This window comes from Pongo pygmaeus, chromosome 3 (genome assembly GCF_028885625.2).
Source record: "Pongo pygmaeus isolate AG05252 chromosome 3, NHGRI_mPonPyg2-v2.0_pri, whole genome shotgun sequence".
Classification (NCBI taxonomy): Eukaryota; Metazoa; Chordata; class Mammalia; order Primates; family Hominidae; genus Pongo; species Pongo pygmaeus.
In genome coordinates, this window is record NC_072376.2 from 201,400,232 (window position 1) to 201,417,208 (window position 16,977).

Genomic DNA, 16,977 nt, shown 5'->3' on the forward strand with positions numbered 1-16,977 from the left:
GTGGCATGTCTCAAAATGTTCTTTCCTTTAAAGGGTGAGTGATATTCCATTATCTGTATATTCTATATTTTGTTTATCCATGCACCTGTCAGTGGGCACTTGGGCAGCTTTCACCTTTTGGCTATTGTGAATAATGCTATTATGAACATGGGTGTACAAATACTTGTTCGGGTCCCTGCTTTCACTTTTTTTGGATGTATGCCCAGAGTGGAATTGCTGGATCATGTGGTAATTCTGTGTTTAACTTTTTAAGGAATTGCCGTATAGTTTTCCACAGTAGCTGTACCGTCATACGTTCCTACCAACAGTGCACAGGGATTCCAATGTCTCCACTTCCTTGTGAACACTTGTTATTTTCTGGGTTTTGATAGTAGCTATCCTAATGGGTATAGAGTGGTAGGTATCTCACTGTAGTTTTGATGTGCATTTCCCTAATTTAGTAATGTTGAACATCCTTGCATGTGCTTATTGATTATTTGTGTATCTTCACTGAAGAAACATCGATGTGTGTTCTTTACCTATTTTTAATATTTTTGTTGTTGAGATGTGGGAGCTCTTTACCTATTCTGTATAGCTATCAATCTCTTATTAATTATATGACTGGCAAAGCCCAAAGAGCTTTAAAGGCAAGTTCTACCAACTTTTAATTGCAATCTTACACAAATTAGTTCAAAGAATAGAAAAAAAAACAGTTACCCTGAAACTCATTTTATAAAGGATGTATCCGTCAGGGTTTAACCAGAGAAACAAAATGAGTAGGAGATGTATGCTCAGAGGTTGGTGGCAGGGAATGGACTCACACGATTGTAGGAGCTGGCAAGGCGTGTCTGAACTCCACTGCACAGGCCATCAGAAAGAGGAAGGGGGGATTCTAGGGGCGAACTGAAATTGCTGTCCATAGGCAGAATTTATGTTTTCTCAGGGAAGCCTCAGTTCCGCTCCTGAGGTCTTTCAGCTGATTGAATCAGGCTCACCCAGGATAATCTAGAATAATGAGACAATAAATATTTTACGATAATCTTCTTAACTAATGTTGACTGACTGTAGAATTCGGTCACAGACACAATACCCTCACAGCGTCACCTGGTTCAGTGTTTGATGGAATAACCGGGGACCAGCGACTGGCCAGGTAGATATGTGAAACTGATCATCACAAAAGTCAAACAGCCTATGCAAAGGCCAGAAAATGACAGCTTCAAAAACTAGCAGCCAATTTTAGTCATTAACTGAAATTAGAAATCCCCCCGCAAAACTACACATAACAATAACAAAAAAGGCCGGGCGCAGTGGCTCACGCCTGTAATCCCAGCACTTTGGGAGGCAGAGGCGGGTGGATTGCCTGAACTCAGGAGTTCGAGACCAGCCTGAGCAACATTGTGAAACCCCATCTCTACTAAAATACAAAAAAATTAGCCAGGCGTGGCGGCGTACACCTGTAGTCCTAGCTACTCAGGAGGCTGAGGCAGGAAGAATTGCTTGAACCCGGGAGGCGGAGGTTGCAGTGAGCCAAGATCAAGCCACTGCACTCCAGTCTGGGTGACAGAGTGAGACTCCATCTCCAAAAAAAAAAAAAGTAACAAACCAAAACCAAATCCAGCAATATGTGAAATGGAAAAAAAAAAAAGTCGAAAATATAAATATTTATCTTGTATGAAATTCTAGAACTAAAAAACATTTGACCCCTTATCTCTTTAAATTGTACTGCAAAAAAATATGTAATAGGGGCTGTCTTTATAATAGAGTAATATGTTTATTGTATCTGTTTTGAAGATATACTTTGAATAATCCGTTGTTCCACAGTTCAAATCTGAGGTAACATTGAAGACAGAAAACAATGGTGACATTATCCCCGCTCCCTTAAGGCCAGCCCTGCAATGATCCAGCATTGGAACTGCTGCCACTTTACTTCACTAAATGATACTTTGTTTTGCAATTTACTATGAATTACATAGCTTAATCTAAGCAATAACAATCCTGAAAAAAAATGTTTCTGGTTTATTTCTGGAATTTAAATGAAACTGGTGCTTTTATATTCCTATTTGTATTAATGTTGTCTAGCATCAAAGTACAAATCCATTTATCCTTTTTAATAATACTCATAAACATGAGTATCTGAACTAAAACCTTCACTTATAAAATTAGACAAATGGAGGGAAAATATTGTAAAAGCAATAATAGTTAAAGAGATACTGAATTTGGCTGGGCCCGGTGGCTCACGACTGTAATCCCAGCACTTTGGGAGGCCGAGGCGGGTGAATCATAATGTCAGGAGTTCGAGACCAGCCTGGCCAACATGGTGAAACTCTGTCTCTACTAAAAATACAAAAATTTGCTGGGCATGGTGGCGCCTTCCTGTAATCCCAGCTACTCAGGAGGTTGAGGCAGGAGAATTGCTTGAACTGGGACCCAGGAAGTGGAGGTTGCAGTGAGCCAAGATCACACCACTGCATCCCAGCCTGGGCTACAGAGCAAAACTTCATCTCAAAAAAAAAAAAAAAAAAAAGATATTGAATTTAAATAGAATTTGTCTCCTCAATAACTAAGTTTATTATTGCCAAAGTGGTATTTTAGTTGAAGAATTAAAATAAGAAGAATTCAAACTAAATAGGGCAATAATTGTCTAGAATACTGAAAGAGAAAAGTGCTTATTCAGCAAATATTTATGGAATGATTTTTCTTAGTGTTAAAGACAACAGATTACAGACAAATAAGATATAGTTCTCTTTTTAAAGATCTCACGAGTCTAATAATAACCTGAAGACCAGCACATAAACATATAATCATATTACTGTGTAATAAATGGTATAAAAATATGCACAGGGTGTTATAAAAACATGAGCATGTGGGAAGAAGATAAATCAGTAACAACTTCCTGAAGGAAATGATACCAAATCTGTATCTTGAGGAGAAATCACCCGTTAGCTCAGTGGGAAAGTGAGAGACATTCCACACAAAAGGGATGGTTTGAAAATGAGAGAAAAGTGGTTGAAAATGAGAGAAAAGTGGACGCTGGAGAAAATTTTCCAAAAAGATTTTATCTCTGTAGAATTGGATATGCGTGGCCTTTTCCAGGCAAAGTGTTTAATCAAATGGATTTTCTGAAGATCGTTAAACTTTCTGTTTATGTTATGCCAACAAAGAATGCAGTTTCCCAACTGTTCCACAATCTACTACTTAGTGAGAGGGTGTTTCTCCTTATTTCTCTCGTAGAACTAGTACAGGGTTAAACCTACCATTTTCTGTAGTGGGCACCCAGTAAGTTGTCTCACTCCCCTGGGAACTGCACTCCCTTCCCCTTCCGTTCTTATGCAGCTCACAGGTGCTACTGTGTTCTTTGAAAACCCAAAACCCCTGCCAGAATTCAAAGACAGCAGTATGGGCAACTGACTCTAGCCGGGCTAATCACAATACTTCAGTCCTTGTTGACTGGACTTGTGATGGGAACTTACTCTAAACTGTATCTAGAAAGCCCTTTTCCAGAATTGTTTGTTTGGAACCCAAAAAAATCAAGCAAATGCCTTTCTCGTGTCTGAAGCTCTACAGTTTTCCTGTGAGCATAAACACAGCTACATAGAATGAACTCACAGAGACAGAAACAGAAGAAAAGAACGCCAGGATCAGCTGCATCCCACAAGACTGAAGTCTATTCCAGGAGGAAACATCTGTAGTCTTCCCTTAAACCTCCCTTTTTTAAATGTTGTGAGTTTTCTTTGTCTAGCTTTATTCATTCAACTAGCAAGCAAAACCTCTGAACACCCAGTTTCAAAGGTTTCTGCCAAATGCCCTGGCTGTTTAGCTTTTCTTTCCCTTCCCTCATTCTGTCTAGCTACAATCCTGTCTTGACAAACAGAGAAGAAAGGACTGGGGTCACACGGGAGTAGATGTTCATTTATTACAAGGGTAATAATGAAATGAATGATAAGAATAATTATAACTTACATGCCTGTACTCAGAAATGATATGAGCTAAAAAAAAAAAAAAAAAGTGAAATTGTCAGAATATGTCCTGTATGAACAGTTACCCTTCCCGTTCTTGGGGAACTAGCAGTCATCCGGTGACTAGCCTTTGGTTGCTCAGAGAACAATATTGTAATTCTGTAATGAATTCTGTAATTACAATATTATTCTCTGAGCAAGCAAAGGGGAGACTAAATGTGTATGGTCTCCTCGGAAGCATCTCAATTTCTAATCATTTAAAAATTTTACTTCCTCACTGAGAATGTAACCTGTTTGTTTCCCAATCTTTCAAAGTGTTAACTGTCTATCTGCTATGAGCCAGTTAATATAATACATGTCAAATTTAATGTGCTAACCTTGTACTCAATATAGGAGAGACAATTAAGGTTCTCCAGCAGCAGTAAGACATTCTCTGAGACAGCAACAGCCCAGTCAATGTCAGCTTTCAAGCTGGTGCTGGCCTGATGCTGGCTAAGCACCTGAGAGAAAGCTTGCCAAGGATAGGTCCACAGTGGGAGGCAGGTCATATCAGATAGCCTATAAGCTTTTCTCCTACTTTCAGATAAAGACTCAAATATTTATCGATTGACACATATTTTATAAATATGTATATAGCTAGAGAGAGAGAGAATGTTACTACACAAGGGAACAATTTATCAAAAAGCTGTCCTGAAATCTTCAAATTATGCAAAGGAGCTGGATTAACTTTGCCGGACCCTAGGATCAATCCCACCCAGGTGACGTGTCCTACACCCAGTGAGAAATTTTTTTATGATAATCTTGTTTCGATCATTATAATTACTGGAACCTTAATAACAATATTCAAGTAGTATTCATCTCTTATTACAATGCATGACTGGGGTGCTTTAATTGGGGCAAAAAGACTTGAGAATTCTGAACACTGTCTCTGTACTGATGGTTATATAGTTCCTTGCATGCCATCTTCCACAATAAATATACTGGATTTAAAGTTATTTATCATCTCAATTTATAGTTCCTTCATTCTAGGAAGCTAGTAACAATACTTAGCTATTCTGGCTAACAAAATAACCTTCATGCTGGTCAATTCTGTATGCTCTTTTTTCCATCTTTGCTTCCTTTCTATATTATTCAGGACTCCTTAGACAGCACAGGATAGAAATAGACATTAAACCAGTTCAAGCAATAGAATGGAAGTTGATTGGTTTGCAGGACTAAAAGGAATACTGATGAAGCTCACAAAACTGGAAGAAGCCCTGCCAAAAATCGAGGCTTGGAAGTCAGAGTTCAGTATTGCCAGGAGCTGTTACCTGGTGCATCCACCTCACATTTCTGCTTGGCTTTATGTAGATTGACTTTTTCCAATGACAGGAAAAGTGAGTGCTGGTGACGGCAAATTTACAGTCTCCCAGCTTAGCAACGCAGAAGAAAGATGCCCAGAAAAGCCCTGGCTGGCCCTGGCTGGACTGAATGCCCACCCCGTAGGCCGATAATTGAGGTCAGTGGGATGCAGTCATATTACTCACTAGGCTATTTTGTTGTTAGGGGGCAAAATGCTCTGGGGATAAGACTGGGGAAAGATGCATATTGTACAGGGAAATTAGAAGCAATACATGAGGCCAGGTACAGTGGTGAGTGCCTGTAATCCCAGCACTTCGGGCGGCCAAGGTGGGAGGCTCGCCTGAGCCCAAGAGTTCAAGGCTAACCTAGCTGGCTGTAGTGGCATGCACCTGTGGTCCCAGCTACTCAAGTGGCTGAGGTGGGAGGATCGCTTGAGCTCTCCATGTTGAGGCTGCAGTGTGCCGAGATCGCACCTCTGCACTCCAGCCTGGATGGCAGAGTGAGACCCTCTCTCAAAAAAAAGGAAGGAAAAGAAAAGAAGCAATGCATGAGGGCAGTTTAAGAGCTATCATCTTGGCCCTATAATACTGCTCAAAATACAATCTTTGTGCACAGAGGTTTGATCCATTGGCTTCTGTGGATATATTGCCTCCAACATATCTTTACCATTGTGTCTGCCATTGGATATAGATTGCTGCAATTTTCTGTCCCATCAAAACAAATGCTGGTTTCTCTGCACCTTTTCCATAGAAATGAATATCACTGGAAACTTGAAATGGTGTATGAGAGATTCTACAATGCTTTGCCACTTTTGGCTGCTCATTAGAAATGAAAAGGGACCTCTTTTATTCAGCACTCTGGCACATCATGTATAATACCGTGAATGTTCTTCCGGCACGAGTAGCTTAGGACATTAATGCTTAAACACATCATGCTCAGTATCTTGTGGGTGATATTCAAGTTTAATGTAACATCTCATTTGCGGCTGTCTGATTGCATGATATTTTCAATTTCTTTCCTCAGTTAATACTGTGATACAGATTGTCTTCTTTTCATGGGACAATCTCTCCTCTAAATTCATGAACGATGTGCTTATTGTTTGTGCTAAGATAATGCTTTTCCCTCCCAACTGTAACATTCTGATTGTTTTATTCTACCTCGGAAGGCCTAAGATGACGTCTTCGCATGCAGATCTCAGTCCTTCGCCGTCTGCGGACCTGCCTTTCCTTTGCTGCCTTAAGAGAGACTTGACCTTCAACGCCTCGTTAGCATTATGGGTCTCTAGTCCACCACCAGCATCTAATCCCCAATAGCTTATCTTTGCCATTGTATGACCTAGTAGCTGAACTTTCTCACTGCGGCTCCCCTAACAGAGCTAAACTCTTGACAAACCCGTAAAGCAATTGATTTTTTTGTTTGGTTTTGTTTCTTAGTGGTTCTCTGCTTGAAATAAAGACATTTAAGGGCATTCATCTTTCTCTGTCCAAAAGCCTAGCCACTTCGATAATCTCCTTTTAAGGCCAGGCACAGTGGCTCATGCCTGCAATCCCAGCACTTTGGGAGACTGAGGTGGGAGAATCACTTGAGGCCAGGATTTTGAGACCAGCTGGGTAACATAGCAAGAGTCTGTCTCCAGAAAAATTAAAAATTAGCTGGGCACTGTGGTGCACACCTGAAGTCCCAGCTACCCTGGAGGCTGAGGAGGGAGGATCCCTTGAACCAGGAAGTCGAAGCTACAGTGAGCTATGATTGCACCACTACACTCTAAGCAGAGTGAGACCTGGTCTCTTAAAAAAAGAAAAAATGAAAAAGAAAAAAAAAGAATTTTATTTTAAACACCCTTGTTACAACATATCAACGTATTTTTGTATTTTGTGGTTTTTAATCTCCTTTTGTTGCCTCCCACTAATAGATTTAAAAATTTCTGGTACTGTGATCAAAATTCCTTAGAGAAGAAGAAATAAACCAACAGCCGTTTACTTGTAAATCCACTTTGCAAAGGGAGAATGAGAGGATTCACTTTAAGGACTTAGAAGAAAAAGGCAACAATTATGTTTGTTTTACATCAGCATTTAAATCAAAATGAAAATGTTGCTTTCATAAAAAATGAAAGCAATAATGTTTTAATTAACAGGGGAATACCAATTCTTCTAAAAATAAATATTTTTCTGTAATTATTGTTAATATTTTTTTCTTTAATAACTTTCTTAGCTCAGAAAAGAGCACAGTTATATGCTGGATGCTTCATAAGTACAGCTTTAAAATGTCATGATTTTTTGCAGCACTGTAACCTACAAAAAAAAATAATAAATTGTATTGACAAGGTTTTCATGCTTAAACCTACATTTTATTGTACCATTATCCCTGAACAAATTGAGGCACAATATTTCATTAGACTGGACAGATACATTATTGAACATACAGGAGAATATTAAAGGCCATTCAATAGTTTTAGCAAAGAGGATCAATATTAGGTTTTGTAAGTTTGTGTGAAAGAATACTTTCTATATCATGGCTATATCTTTTATATTAGGTTTGTTTTTTGTTTTGAGACAGTCTCTCTCTGTCACCCAGGCTGGAGTTCAGTGGCGCCATCTTGGCTCACTGCAGCCTCTGCCACCCGGATTCAAGCGATTCTCCTGCCTCAGCCTCCCGAGTAGCTGGGATTACAGGCGCCACCACCACATCCAGCTAAATTTTGTATTTTAGTGGAGATGAGGTTTCACCATGTTGGCCAGGCTGGTCTCAAACTCCTGACCTCAGGTAATCTGCCCACCTTGGCCTCCCGAAGTGCTGAGATTACAGGTGTGAGCCACTGCACCCAGCCTTAGGTTTGTTTTTAAAACACCTAAAATGAATTTATTTTAAAGGAATGTACATTAAAGGTATTATTTTTTATAAGGACTTTAATATTTAGAGTCATTATATTTAGAAAAGAAGAGGTTCATACTCATATTTACAAAATACATCTCAGAAATTGATTCTGAGACAGTTCTAACAATTGTTCTATGAAGTTATATATTACTGATTATAATAGATGGCATGCAATTTAGTGACAGTAAAATATCTGGGATTGAAATTCCACCCAAACAGGCCCCCATTTTCTGCCATTAGAGATGTTCATTTGTCACAGAGAATCTAAAGGTTTATACGACTTTTCTAAGAGGAAAAACTGAATATTTCATGTAAATATTAATCATAACTAACTGGAGTGGCTACATTAGTATCAGACAAAGTAGACTTCAGAATAAGTAATATTACCAGGGATAAAAAGGGACATTACATGATGATAAAAAGGGTCAATTCATCAAGACAAGGTAGCAACCCTAAATATATGTCAACTAATTATAGAGCTTCCAAATAAATAAAGCAAAAATTGATAAAAATGAAAGAAGAAGTCAGCAAATGCAGTTATTATTGGAGACTTCAGCACTCATCTCAGGAATTGATAAAGCAGACAGAAAATCAGTAAGGATATAGATTGGAATGGCAGTAACTTGACCAACCTGACCTAAGGTGTCTGTGTAGAAGGTTCCACTCAATGTCAAAATACACATACTTTTCAAATGCACATGGAACATGCACCAAGATAGATGAGCAGTGCCTCTCCAACTGTGGTCGGGTATTTAAACCTAAATGTTCAATACTGATATGAAAAGTATTTGTTCACTGGACAACAGCAACCGATGATGAATATCCTTGGATTCCAGTTGTTTCTACCAATCTTGACCTTTACTCCTTTGCTTCCAAGTGGTCTAAAGCAAATCTCAGACATGCTTGGTTGTTCCGACAGATATCTAATAGCAAGTAAGCAGTAAGACAGCCATATAGCCTCTTGACCACTCTCAGTCCTCAGATGCCCTGACAAGCACATCAAACAAAAAGTTCACTCCAAGGCAGATGCAATGATATTTTGTTGATAGGATCAGAAAAATCCCTGAGGTTCAATAGTCATCCAGTGAGGGTGGGATCACAGGGTTGAAGGGAGCCCGACCCCAAGGGTCTACTTGGATGTGGGTCTTAAACAGATTCTTATAACTCCTTTCTTCAAGGGTAGTAGAGCCTGTAAAACCTCTCTTTCCCACCACATGTCTAGAAGTTTGCTAATTTCACCAATGAAATCATTTTTCCTTTATTTCTTGTGCTAATTCACAATGCCTGTGGTTTAGATTTAGACATCAATATTTGAAGTCTTGCTGAGTCCACCTCTCAAGTGTAGATTGCCAATTGAGGCAGTTCAAATGCTAATCAGCCATCTATAAGGTGTAGATTAAAGTTAATTCACACTGACACATATGCCACACTCTATACTAATTATCAACACATTCCATCAGATGAATCAGCAGTATATAAATCAGTATGCCAAAATATATTAAAATAATTTAAATCAATTTACCAAAAAAAAAAAAATCTCATAATAGAATTAGGCATGCATTGGGATGAGAAAAGGCTCAGAGCACTCAAACAAATTTATGTTAGCAAAAGGAAATCAGAAATCATGAGATTTTCAACAAACCAACATTGGGGTAAAAAACTTTCTTTTCACTTTTTTTTTTTTTTTTTTACCATTTCTTAATAACTATTCTCTAACTACCACTCTAGTTTTTCTAACAACAAAGAGCAAATTGGCTGTCAGTACGCAATAGAACTTACCTTTTTTTCTTTTATTCTTTTTTTTTTTTTGAGACAGATTCTCTCTCTGTCGCCCAGACTGGAGTGCAGTGGTACAATCTCGCCTCACTGCAACCTCCACCTCCCGGGTTCAAGCGATCCTCCTGCCTCAGACTCCCAAGCAGCTGGGATTACAGGCTCACACCACCACGCCTGGCTAATTTTTGTATTTTTAGTAGAGACGGGGTTTCGTCACGTTGGCCAGGCTGGTCTCGAGCTCTTGACCTCAGATGATATACCAGCCTCGGCCTCCCAAAGTGCTAGGATTACAGGTGTGAGCCACTGCACCCATCCTAGAGCTCACCTTTTTTTAAAACATGTGTTACAATGCCGTGTTTGATAAAGGCAATAAAAATGTTTAAATCAACATTTGTTTGACAGTAGAATTTCAATTATCTTAATTTTAGGAGTATAGGAAAAATATTCTCATTGCACCATGTACAAAAAACATCCTATTAACATAGGACATATTGTTAGATGCAATAGGGTTTTATCAATTTTTTTAAATTTAAATCGTGGACGGTTACATCATTAAATTGTATTCACTGGATTGAGGCATTGAAGAACTCGTCATCTCCCACATCCCAATTTTAACACCTGCTCTTTGTTCTTCATTTTGTATATGCCAAGGTTAGTTCATCATTCAACTTCCACAGCGACTTATCTATTTATAATGCTTGGCAAATTTTCTAAGGGTTTCCTCTAGTGGTACAGTAAAATATGCTATTACAGGACTAATTTTTCTTTGAAGGCTTCTGTTTTATCTTAAAACTCCGTATGACTTTTGTATGTGAATACACAATATCTTCTTCGTCAGAACCACCGGGTTGGTTGCTGTCCGAGCTGCGCCTCCTCGTCACCACCACCGCTATGCCCGGAGGTCGGCTTCTTGGGGATGTGGCCCCCAACTTTGAGGCCAATACCACCACCAGCCGCATCTGTTTCTAGGACTTTCTAGGAAACTCACTGGGCATTCTCTTCTCTCACCCTCGGGACTTTACCCCAGTGTGCTCCACAGAGCTTGGCAGAGCTGCAAAACTGGCACCAGAATTTGCCAAGAGGAATGTGAGGTTGATTGCCCTTTCTTTTTTCTTTCTTTTTATTTTTCTTTTTTTGAGACGGAATCTTGCTCTGTCGCCCAGGCTGGAGTGCAGTGGTGCAATCTTGGCTCACTGCAATCTCGGCTCACTGCAATCTCTGCATCCTGGGTTTAAGCAATTCTCCTGCCTCAGCCTCCTGAGTAGTTGGGACTACAGGTGCGTGACACCACGCCCAGCTAATTTTTGTATCTTTAGTAGAGACAGGGTTTCACCATGTTGGTCAGGCTGGTTTTGGACTCCTGACCTCATGATCTGCCCACCTCAGCCTCCCAAAGTGCTGGGATTACAGGTGTGAGCCACTGCACCTAGCAGATTGCCCTTTCAATAGACCATGTTGAGGACCATCTTGCCTGGAGCAAGGATATCAATGCTTACAATGGTGAAGAACCCACAGAAAAGTTACCTTTTCCCATCATCGATGATAAGAATTGGGACCTTTTCATCCTGTTGGGCATGCTCGATCCAGCAGAGAAGGATGAAAAGGACATGCCTGTGACAGCTCGTGTGGTGTTTGTTATTGGTCCTGATAAGAAGCTGAAGCTGTATATCATCTACCCAGCTACCACTGGCAGGAACTTTGATGATATTCTCAGGGTAGTCACCTCTCTCCAGCTGACAGCAGAAAAGAGGGTTGCCACCCCAGTTGATTGGAAGGATGGGGATAGTGTCATGGTCCTTCCAATGATTCCTGAAGAGGAGGCCAAAAAACTTTTCCTGAAAGGAGTCTTCACCAAGGAGCTCCCATCTGGCAAGAAATACCTCTGCTCCACACCCCAGCCTTAAGTCTCTTGGAGAAGTTGGTGCTGTGAGCCAGAGGACATCTGCTGCCGATCATGTTTTCCTGCTGCAATTCCATAAAAACATCCTGGTGTCATCACACTAAGGTTTTTAGGTTTCTATACTATTGGCTTATTAAACGAAAACTGGCACTAAAAGTTTCTTGGGATTCTTTACACTCTGTCTTCACCAGCATTCAATTCTGTTCATACATCAGCACTCTCTACTGGTTCTCTTTGAAATATGTTCTGTATTTAAAACTCAAATCTTGTTGGATCTCATTGTGACCAATGAGGTCATATTTGTTGATGGCTGAGAAAGCTTGCTTCCGTCCATCAGAGAATGACTATCAATTTTTCCCTCCATCAGAGAATGACTATCAATTTTTTTAACTGTCCTATCACAACCTGTCTTCAGTCACGCATTTTGAAGAGTGGCAGAACTTGAGGTTCAACTCCTCTGTAAATATCCAAGAATAAAACCCAGGAACTTAGAGTAAGCCAGATGTTCTTTAATATTGTTTGGATCATAGCTGGGAGAAAAAAAACTTTTTAATTCTGTACCTTTCTAGTAGATAACTGAAGTGAAGAACAAGGGAAGAGACCTTTAAATATTTTGCTATAAAAAAAAATTTTTGTGGCCAGGCGCAGTGGCTCACACCTGTAATCCCAGCACTTTGAGAGGCAGGCGGGGTGGATCACAAGGTCAGGAGATCCAGACCATCTTGGTTAACACAGTGAAACCCCGTCTCTACTAAAAATACAAAAAATTAGCCAGGCGGGGTGGCGGGCGCCTGTAGTCCCAGCTACTCAGGAAGCTGAGGCAGGAGAGTGACATGAACCTGGGAGGCGGAGCTTGCAGTGAGCCGAGATCGCGCCACTGCACTCCAACCTGGGCAACAGAGCGAGACTTCGTCTCAAAAAAAAAAAAAATTGTGATAAGTTTCTATCAAAATGGGGCGACTGCAGAAAAGGCTTCCCTTGGCTTCCAAGGAGGTGTAGCAGGTGTGAGCAATCCTAGTGCCATGTGCCTTTCACACAGGGTGTGCCTTTATCAGTCTGCTTTCTGATGATGTGTACATGAAAGAGTACACGATGTGAAAGGAAGAGAGAATGACTGAAAGTGTTTTATTGTAGAACTCTTCTTGCAGTGGGTTTTGCTATTTTCCGGATTTTACTTTTTAGGGAACAACAAATAAAATCCTTTGTTAAAACTGAAAAAAAATACACAATGTATCAATGTCTATTTTTATGTAAATGTTAATATTTAAAATTGCGGTTGCCTAAATCACTTCTAGTTTCTGTATGTGTTACCCAAACTAATTTGGAATCAGGAACTTACAGGATACTTCTAAAAAAGACATCAGAGGTCATTGTGAAGGATGAGAAATGTCCCATGAACTCACTGGTTTTTACTGGTAGCCTTAAGGGGTCGTGTCATTCTGTTTCTCAATGCCTATCTCAGTAAGAAGCAGAGGAATTTTGTAAATAAATATTTGCTCCATCAATACAAGCAGGATTAATTCTATATGGAACAACACAGTGCATGCAAGGATCTGTGGGGTTTCCTTTATTCCTAAAAAGCCAGTCTGCAGGCACTGTCTCCCAGGTTTAGACCTGGAAATTTTAGAAAGCTGTGAAGTCTCCCACTGTAAAAAAATTACTGTTTAATGCAATCTGTTGCTCTTTTGTGATAAATTGCCTTCTTGGAAGCAAAGCAAGAAACACCTGGATGAGGGACAACAAAAGCCGCAGAAGACAACGTAACATTAGTTGCCCTTGGGAAGAAAACTAGATGACTCGAGGTCAAGGGTTAGAGACTTCCTTTTACCATCGATCTTGTTTCATTTTACTGTTTGTACCATTTACATGTATTATCCCTTTGAGAAAACAGATTCATAATAATTTTAAAATAAGTTATTTTGTGACTTCAGAAAAGAGCAACAAATAACATTTTTGTCTCATTTATCATAATTTAAGCCTTGAGGGTCTCACGCAGTCAGCTCTGATGGAGCTCAAAGTCCAGCTAAACAAAGCTTCTATGCCTGACACTGCTTCACAATTGAGCATCCACACAGTCAGTCCTTGCAGCAGAAATGAGAGACTGTATAGAAATGGAAAGGCTGGGGTCAAGGGACCCACAGCCTTGAACAAGCTCCCTTTCGTGAGACAGAGAGGGGACAGATATATACGTATTTACTCATATATGTAGAAACAGTCCTTTGAAATTATGGATGCCTAAGACCTACAGTGACTGGCATTATATTCACGGCACTGGATTGCATTTAATAAGTGGAAACCAAGCATAATTTGCTTTTCAACTTACTTATATTCATTGAAGGATTATCCAAATTAGCAAAAGGAGCATCCAGTACTAAATTAAATCTATTAATGCCTACCACAAGACACACATATTTGTTTGAGATAGAGGTTAGGCCGTGATACTCTAACTTCTAGGTAGAGGCTTTACAGTATTCTTTTCTTCCCTTGTAGAAATGGAGGATGAGATATTGTAGGACATTCGTCAGAATCAGTTCTAGACCCTTCAAACAGAAACTCAAAGTATAAGTGACCTTTTAATAGTAGAAGAAAAGTAGGACAATATTCTCTCTCTCCCAACACATGCACACACACACACACACACACTCACACTCCTCTAAGTGAGCAAGAACTTTCAAACTGTGGCCACTTGTATCCCCTGAAGTAGTCCTCTTCATGTGATCAGTTGTTTTGTGGGGTGGAGGGTTGTATTCATACACTTGCTCAGATTAGCTCTATGCAACAAAGCTGGTGAAACTTATTACGTTGATCTTAGACATCCATACACCTGCCAGCTCTGTTGACTAACCCATGTGGCTGTAGGTGTTATGGATTTGTAAATTAGGCAGTCCTAAGACATGGATGCTAATAAGATGTAGTTGAACTTGGGCTGTCTTCCTGTGTTGGTATTGAGAAAGTGCTGTAGCCAAGACTCAGGTTCACAATGTTTACACTCACGCATCTACAACAGTTCTCGATTTTTATGGATCACCTTAATTTTGTTAAAATGCAGATTCTGATTCTGCAGGTCGAGGGCAGGGTCTGCATTTCCAACAAGGTGATGCTGACACAGCTGGGCCATGACCCACACTTTTAGCAGGGCTGTGCCCCTCAGATGGTGTCTGGCTGCAGAGTCTTTCATACATTTTGAAATTTCAAGCATGAGATTTTGAAAATTTGAATACATGTAACTATACTACCTATCCAAAAAATAACAAAAGTTATACAAGTGAAATAATTGTTGTTGAAACCCCAGTATTCTGTAAGAGTCAGGCAGCCGAGTGAAAACATGGGTAAGATGCGCAGTAACAGGCCCTCTGTAGGAATCTTGCCTTTGAGTTGGAAGCTTTTTATCATGCTCACCATGCAAGTTTCCTCTCCTGAACCTCGGCTACAATGCTCTTCACAGACCAAATTGAAGCTTCACTGAGAATGGCTTCAGGGGATTTCCTGAACACAATAATCATTTTTTTCTCTTTTAGATGTTTTGCTTCCAGAAGGCAAAAAAAAAAGGACAAAATGAACCTCCGAGCAGAGCCTATATGATGATTTTGCAGGAATATTAAGATGGCCGCTCCCCCACCATTATCCTTAGCAAACTAGAGCAGGAACAGAAAACCAAATAGCACATATTCTCACTTATAAGTGGGAGCTAAATGTTGAGAACACGTGGACACAAAAAGGGGAACACACACACACTAGAGACTCTGAGGGTGGAGAGTGGAAGGAGGGAGAGGATAAGGAAAAATAACTAACAGGTACTCAGCTTAGTTCCCGGGTGATGAAATAATCTGTACAACAAACCCCATGACATAAGTTTACCTATGTAACAAATCTGCACATCTACCCTAAATCTAAAATAAAAGTTTAAAAAATTAGAAAAAGAAAAATAGCCAGGCATGGTGGCATGCACCTGTAGTCCAGCTACTCGGGAGGCTGAGGTGGGAGGATCTCTTGAGCCCAGGAGGTCAACGTTGCAGTGAGCCATGATTGCGCCACTGCACTCCAGCCTGGGTGACAGAGTGAGAAATTACCTCTAAAAAAAAAAAAAAAACGAGAAGGTGGGCCCCGCCATGGCACGTATTAGAAAAAGTGCTCCCTCTGGATGGATGAGGCCCCTGGATAGATGGTGCTGAAACAGGTCAGGGTCACTGGTCTCATTGTCCAAGATGTTATCCAAGCTCGTTGTCTCACAACCAAAAGAATTAAGGAGCGTGGACACAAAGAGTGAGGTTGGAGCAAAAGTTTAATGAGCAAAAAAAGCAAGTTCTCCACTGCGCAAAGGGGAGCCTGAGTGGGCTGCCGTTTTTACAATTGAGTCCAAAAGCTTTTAGAAGAAACTCCTCTCATCTATGTAGCTGTTTGAGTAACTTCTCTTACGTGAAAAGCTGTCTGTAAACCCCACCCCTTATCTTTGTAGTTGTGGGTATGTCTCTAGGCAAGCACAAAGCACTGCTTCTCTTGTTCGTATAACTGTGGGTTTGTTTTAGGGAAGCCCCCTCCTCTCTGTGCAAGTTCCCACGGAGCCCACCGTGTACCTGTCTGAAAAGAAGGGGAAACTTTTCCCTGGGAGCTGGTTAATCACACGAAGAACAAAAGGCTTCTGTGCCAGATCTTGCGTGCTTGTCTGTGCAGATGCAGCCTGAGTTTTCCCCAGGCTGCTCTATTTTTGCCTGTAGCTGTGATTTTTCAGGCAGGCTGCTTCTCCAAGGACCAGCCTTAGCTGTCTACCTAACTGATTTTTCCTTTTCTTCTCCCTCAGTGCTTTACATGAAGAAAAAGATGCCCTTCCTCACAGGTGTACCTGGCCCACAGCTTAAAGAGCAGAGCTTGGGCTGGAATTGTGAAGGGCACCATTTGACCACTACCGGGGCAGCCCATCTAAAACTCTCCCACTCAGCTCATACTAATAAGGAACTCTTATAGAAAATGGACAGTAAATTAGAGGCAAGTGTTCACAGGAAGCAGTCTTCTTATTTGCTTTTCTAATCCTTCTGGTGGCAAGAGAGCCTGAGTGCTGGGAGTTCAGGGAGGCGGAGAGGCTGACAGTGGCACAACGTGGGGCTCCATTTTCCTTCCCTCTGCCTTGGACGTCTGCCCCTTGGTGTCTGGTCT

The 16,977-nt window shown here is 40.5% G+C and overlaps 1 pseudogene; it reads left to right on the forward strand.

Annotated features, from left to right (window-relative positions):
* Window positions 1–10,817: 10,817 nt before the first annotated feature.
* LOC129035490 (peroxiredoxin-6-like) lies at window positions 10,818–11,830 on the forward strand (annotated as a pseudogene).
* The last annotated feature ends 5,147 nt before the right edge of the window (window positions 11,831–16,977 follow it).